Genomic DNA, 7,190 nt, shown 5'->3' with positions numbered 1-7,190 from the left:
CTATTGAGAGCTAATGTTAAATAAGTTATATTGGGACGAAGTGGACTATAAAGAAATGAAGTAATGAATATCAAAAATGAAAGAATGAATGAATTTCCCATGTAGGATTTTCCTCAAAAACATCTGTTAATGTTAACATTAAGAATCTGAAGCAAAAAAAAAAAAATGTTGTGTTTTGTTCTTTGTTCTTAGTTCTTTTTTTGGTTTTATTTTTTCAATTAAATGAGTTAATGTTAACATTAATTGAGTTGAGATTTTCTTTGTTAATTGGGATGGGACATGTGTCCAAGCTAGCATACTTAGATGAAGGGCCGATAAATATTGTACTATAAATCAACGGTTGAGATCACACCTACCTTTTCTTTGGTTTCTTCTTTTATTTTTATTTTTTTAATTTTATATTTTGTATCATTCTCTATTCTGTCTCACCCTCCTCTTCTCAGATTTCAAATTTCAAACACCTCAGCCCCCCACCCACATCTCTATTGATATTTTCCTCACAAACCATTGCTCTCTCTGTGTCTCCACCATGGGTTAGTGAGCAAAGAGCCCCTCCAGTCGAATTCGTCCAAGAATATCCTACCAAAGCTCAAGTTTGCTTCTATTCTATCTAAATCTCTCTTTGATTTGAAAACCCTAAATCTAAACTTCATTTATAGTTGGGTTTCGATTGTGTCTCTAATATATATTCCTATCCTATCTAAATCTCATTTATAGACATTGTCTGTAAACTTCATTTATAGATATTATTCCTATTTTGTCTAAATCTCTCTTTGATTTGAAGTCCTTTGATTTTATGAACACGTGTAAGGTTTTGATGGTGATTTCTCTCTCAATCTGTCTAAGTTCTATTCTGTCTAAGTTTTATTAGTGGTTGGAGCATAATATCTTCTATCTCAATCTCCATTTCTCTCTATTACATATAGTGTAACAATCCGAAAATTTAAGTTGTCCCTTAAATTTTATAATAGTATTATTTAAGTATAAATGAGAAAAACTCTAAATGTTTAATTAAATATTCCGTAAAAGTAAAATAAAATGTGACACTCTAAATATTTAATTAATACCATAATCAATTATGATAATAATAACAATAATAATAATAGTGGTAGTAATAATAAAATTAAATAATTGATTTTATGATTAGGAATTAGAGTTAATCTAATTGTTGTAGATAAGTAAAAGAAAATAAAAATAAAAAAACAAAACAACTCAAATGCTTATCCTTATGGATAAGCATGGCATGCAAGCAATGGAGGCCACGTAGTGATACCACGTGGTTCCTTAGGGGAAAAGGAAATGGTGCCTGGAAAGCACCTATAAAAATGTGCTTTAGGTAAACGTATGGAGCAAAAAAGGAGGTGTAGTATGTCCGTAAAAAGGGAAAATTTCGGTGAACGAATAAGTAATAGTGAGGGATTAATATTAAGGTGAGTTATATTATATCTTGAGTTATCATTATATATTTTACGTATGTTTTGAGTTGCTATAGTTTTTTTTTATATAAATTGTGTTTTATAAATTATATTAGCATTTTTAATTTATGAACCTTATTTTATATAATAAGGAAAACCTATGAATGTAACTATTTATTAAATATATTTTTGAGCAACTATTTTATAAGTACCACCACGGAGGTCTCATATCTTGAGGGATATAAATAATCATTGGCCCTCTGATTAGTTACTTTGTGACCCTCTGTCTGTCATGGATCCACTAACACTCTGATTTCTGGTGTGGAGCAAAGTGTTGTACGGAGCTAAGTGTTATACTATTGTGGAAATCACCTCTAGAGTTCATACGAGCCACCTCTTGAGTCCATACATTTGTTCTGTTCTATATCGTGGTTATGATTTGTGGTGTGGAGCAAAGTGTTGTACGGAGCTAAGTGCTACACTATGGTGGGAGCCACCTCTAGAGTTTGTACGAGCCACCTCTTGAGTCCATACATCTGTTTTGTTCCGTTTTGTATGGTGGTCATAATTATTTTGTTTATATGATTTCTGTATTATATGTCAAATGATTTCCGTATTATATATTCTGTATTTTAATATCAAACTTTGTTTAGCCTCATAATTATCCATGGTGAATTTTATACCCTTATGCTCTTAGTATAATATTTCTCACTTTGCCATGTACTTATAATTGTTTACCAATTTTCAAGAAACGACGCAATTCAGAAATAGCTTTTGGAAAATCTTAGAAGTGGGGATGTGGAATAGACACACAGAGCACTTCTATAATATTTATAATTCTATTCCTCATATGTAAATATCGCCCTTTTGGTCAATAAGTTTTTGTTATAAAAACAAAAGCTCTAATGATTATTTTAGTACCCACTACAACAAAAAAATATTTTAGTGACACCATACTAGTGACATGTTTTTAAAAAATGTCACAAAAAGAATATTTGGTGGCATTTTTTAGAAAAATGTGATAGAGACACAAACATACAAGGCTCTAGTGGCATTTCAATTAAAAAAAGTGTCACTTCACTACAACAAAAATGTCACTACGACAAGTTTACACTTTAGTGACACTACACTAGTGGCATGTTTTTAGAAAATGCCACAAAAATAAAAATTGGCACTAAATGTTTTAGAAAAATGTCACAAAATCACAAACATATTAGGCTCTAGTGGCATTTCAATAAAGAAATGTCACATCAATTTTATGGCATTTTATAAAATAATGACACAAAAAATTAGGTTCGTGACATTTATCAACAGATGCCACTGTGTGGGTGATTTTCCGACCACACTGCCCGCTTAGTAACCAGCTAGAGAGCACTGGCAGAATAGATGGCACCTGACTGACCTGCAACAGGAATATAAGAATACCGCAGTGGTTTCGACCATCCGGGGGCACTCTGACGATCAAGTCAGTATATCTCTCAAAGATAAATCAAGTATTAAACTCACAAGCTTGAGTATCAAAAGCATACCTTAGACCCATGGGGGTGCCCCTCTTTTATAGCCAATACAATCCTAGTCCCAATAGGAGCCTGGCCCTAATGGACTTAGGATTACTGCTAATCTGGGACTCCCAGTAAGATTAGGATAAACTCTCTAAGAGTCTTATCTTTACCCAAACTTAAGTCTTCTCCCAATCTAGGACTCTTGTCCATATCCAAGTTGAGTTCCCTCTTCATTCTAGGACTCTTGTCCCTTATCCGCTTATCTCGGATTCCGATATCTTCAGAGGCAACCTCGGCCTAGCCGAGATGACCTCGGCACAACGACCAAGACACGTGGCACCTCGGCTGACACGTCGGCGTCACCTTGCCACGTGTTGGTACTCAGAAAATATATCCCCACAGCTGTCCCCTAGGTTCTATTACCTCGGCATTCTGAGGTGATGGAACCTATATCTGTATTTTCTTCCAGTACCTCGGCGTGAGGACTTTTCGGCCGAGATCATTCATTTCAGGCCGACGTGTTCCCTTCGGAGAACAAGAACTCAAACAAATTCCCTTACGCGCATGAGCTGTCATGCATTTCTTCACAACCGTTCCCCTTACGTGTTCTATCGTCATTGGCCCGTGTCTGTGACGCGCTTGTAAGCCGTCTTTCACCTGTCTGCGCCGTCTGACGCATACGTTCCTCCAGGCGCAATAAATGCCCTGTTTTGCCGCCGTTTCAAGTTTTTACAAAACTTTACTCTCTTCTTCGTTTCTTTACTTTTGCGCTTGATTTTCTAGTCTTCTCTCTCTCTTAAACTTTCCCTAAATCCGCCATTACTCTAGCTTCAAGCTCTGCAACTGTCTTCATTCTTCCATTTAAGTGAAGCTTTCGCCGTTCTGTTGTGTCTGTAACTGTTGTCTTACCTCGGCGACCTTCATTCCGGCTTTATTTGTTCTGGTAAGCATCTATTCCTCTCTCTTCCAATTTCTTCGATGTGCTTTTGTTTTACTTACTGCCATTATTGCTCTGTTCAAACTTTTGTTTTGCTAAACTATTTATCTGGATGCGTCTATTCCATGATTTCACTCATATTTTGAACACTTGCACTATTTCAACACTTTTGTTGCCACTGTTCTTGACCTTTTACTTCTGTATTTCTTTCGCTTCTGAAAACCATACCTCTGTTCTTTGATTCTGAAACGTCGTTCTTTGTTTCTTGTTTCCCAGATTTCTGCCTTTAATTTTTGCTTTCAATCTTTGCCTTCATAGATTTAGTTTTGGGTGTTGTCTATAGAACCTTCAATTTTTAGGGAAAACTGAAACAACCCTTACCAGTATATTCCTAGGGTTTTGCCGAGGTCCCGATAACCCCTTAAGACCACCTTCTTTCTGAAACCTAGCTTTCTGTCTTTAGGCCGACGTTATGGGTATGTGGAGACATAGGGTTGATACCCCGACCAAACTTGAGTACTTTAGGCAGGAGTTCTCCGTCCCTGCCGATGTTCACCTGAAACTGGCTGGGGATGATGACTCCATCATGCCTATCGAAAACACCATGCCTCTCCCTATTGTAGCCTTTACTGAATGTGGACTTCGGCTTCCACTTAACATTCTTTTTCGCGATATTCTGCATTATTATAAGTTGAACCCCATGCAACTTGCCATAAACTCTTATCGAGTGATTTTTGGTATTATCGCCTTAGCCAGACAAGAAAACATTAGAATTACCCTAGCCGACATACAGTATTGTTACACCATGTGCCCCCTTAGCCTGAAGGAAAAAGGTTCTGTCTACTACCTCAAGCTGAGGTCCACTGAATTCAAAATTGTAGCCGACCTCCCAGACTCCAACAAGGGGGCTGGAGATGACTACTTCATTGTCTCTGGAAATTGGGAATTTGCCCTAGACGAAGATGTCCATCTATACCCTCTTCCTCGAACGGTTAAAGAGGGCAAGGGTAAGAGTCCAGTGTTTTATTTACTTAGTTGTTTCTTTTCAAGTCTTCAATATTTTATCTATTTCTAATGTCTGTTTCTTCTTGCAGACGTTCGCAAGCTAGCGAAAGACTTTCGCCAATCTTACGTTCCTAGCAAGGACCTGAAAAGGCTCTTGGACTTGCCTATCCACAAAAGAAAAGCACCTCTGCTTCTAAACTTTATTCCTACATACAAATCCACTCTGCCCGACGTTCCCAAACGAAAGAAGAAAAGCCTTTCTCCTCCGACTGTCACAACTCAAACCGCCTCCACATCTCGAACAGATCAAGAGCCAACATCTGACCCAATCAATCAACCATCTACCTCGGCCCCATACTTAATCCCAATACCAGAAAGAAAACGTCGGTGACGACTTGTAAAAACTGCTAAGATGGGTCGCCCGAAGCTTGTTGCCCAAGATCTCCTAGCCGACCTACCTGCCGACGTTGATGCTGTTCTAACCCAATCCATGCCCCCACCAAAATCAAAAAGAACAAAAAGGGCTCAGCCGAAGGCCAAAGTGACTCAGGTTGAATCAGATGACACTTTGCCTATCTCCAAACTGACTGAGAGTAAGAAGACTTCTTCTGCTCCTGTAAAAAGGTCTGCTGAAAACCCACCCTCTGAGTCCACACAGTCAAAGAAGCCAAGGTCGGCCTCAGCTACTACCTCGGGGCCCAAGAAACCGGATGTCCCTTGGGCTCCCAAAATTACTTTGGAAGAGAGGCCAATTATGTCCAGTAAAAGTGCCGACGACATAAATGTCGACGTTGCCCTTAGCACGGCGTTGCTTCTTCCGGGTGACCTCGAGCGAAATGCTGAGTATAGTGAGTACGAGAATTATGCTTTAATGCTCCAGCACTCCGTTCAAGTAAGTGTTCCTACTTGGAATTTTCTACTTTCTTTCTGTTTCAAACTTAAAATATTCTCTAACACTTCTATTTTCTTTCAGGCCATCCAGTATGCCCATTCGTTTTCAATACAAGCTTTTGAAAACAGAGCAAAGTTGGTCGATCTGAAGAGAGAGGTTTCTGCCCTTAAAAGGGAAAACAAATCTCTTCAATTAAAGATGAAAAAACTGGAAGATCAGGCTGAGGCTGCCACCAAAGCCCAAACCCTTGCCGAGGAAAAGGCTGATTCTGCCGAGGCTATTAGAAAGGTTGCTGAGGCCGAGAAGAGAGAGGTCGGGGACAAAAAGGTCCAGGTGGAAAAGGAACTTCAAGATGCTTTATCCACTAAAGATACTGAAATCAAGGCGGCCGATGAAAAGGCCTATGCTCAAGGAATGGCTGACGTTACAGAAGAATACAAACTACAAGTCAGGCAGGCGTGCAACAGGGGCTTTTCCGTTGGTTGGATGGCCCTTGCAAAAAAACTTAATCTCCCTGAGAATTCACCATTGCGCCAAGTCGACGCTATTCCTCTTCCATTTCCTCCACCTCCAAGCCAAGCTGAAGATGAATCTGAGTCTGAATCTGAGGATGAGGATAAGGATGATGATGAAGCTTTGGTAAGGAAGCCCAAGGATACCAGTGAGACCAAGTCTCCTCCTCAGGAGGATCAAGTCCTAGACTTGACTTATGAGGAGGATGAGGAGGTTATCAAGGAGACCACTCCTGAGCAAGCATCATCTGATGTTCCTCAAATCAGCAAGAGTGTTGATGAAACCCTTGCTGAGATTGACGCCGAGATTGCTGCTGGTGAGGAAGCCGAGGTATCTCTTCAGGGGACTTCTGAGGTCCGAATTCAGCCAGATGCTGATGCTGAGAAGTCTTAATTTTCATGTCTTTTCTTTTGCACCCTTGTACTTTGTTTTGTTTTTTGGATAATGTAAGCTTCCTTTCATGGCCGATGTGCCTTTCTTTGTTGCTTCGAAACAATTTACTTCTGGTAGGTCGTAGTGCCTTCTTTTGTTCACAACTGCAACTGTTTTTCTATGAATGCTTTTTTCTTCAATTTCTCTTGATTGCTTTTGCATGGTTTCTATACTTAGAATATTTTGCATGCTTTACATACTTCTTCCTTTATTGTGCGATTTTCTCGGGGTTACATACCTCGGGTATAAAACTTTTACTTCGGCAAGATACTGACCTGTAAACTTTTCATAAGTTTCAAGAAGTGTAAAACATATACTATTCAATGTCAACTTTGCAAACTTTTTCTCAAGTTTCAACAAGTATTTAAGCAGTGATCTCGGTCCAACCTACTTGTAAATTGCTACAAATTTCAACAAGTGTTAATATATACTATAAGTTTTTCTCAAGTTATAACAATGATCTACTTGTAAATTGCTACAAATTTCAACAATAT

Source organism: Camellia sinensis, chromosome 6 (genome assembly GCF_055761805.1).
Source record: "Camellia sinensis isolate YWXY chromosome 6, ASM5576180v1, whole genome shotgun sequence".
Classification (NCBI taxonomy): Eukaryota; Viridiplantae; Streptophyta; class Magnoliopsida; order Ericales; family Theaceae; genus Camellia; species Camellia sinensis.
This window is presented reverse-complemented; position numbering follows the sequence as displayed.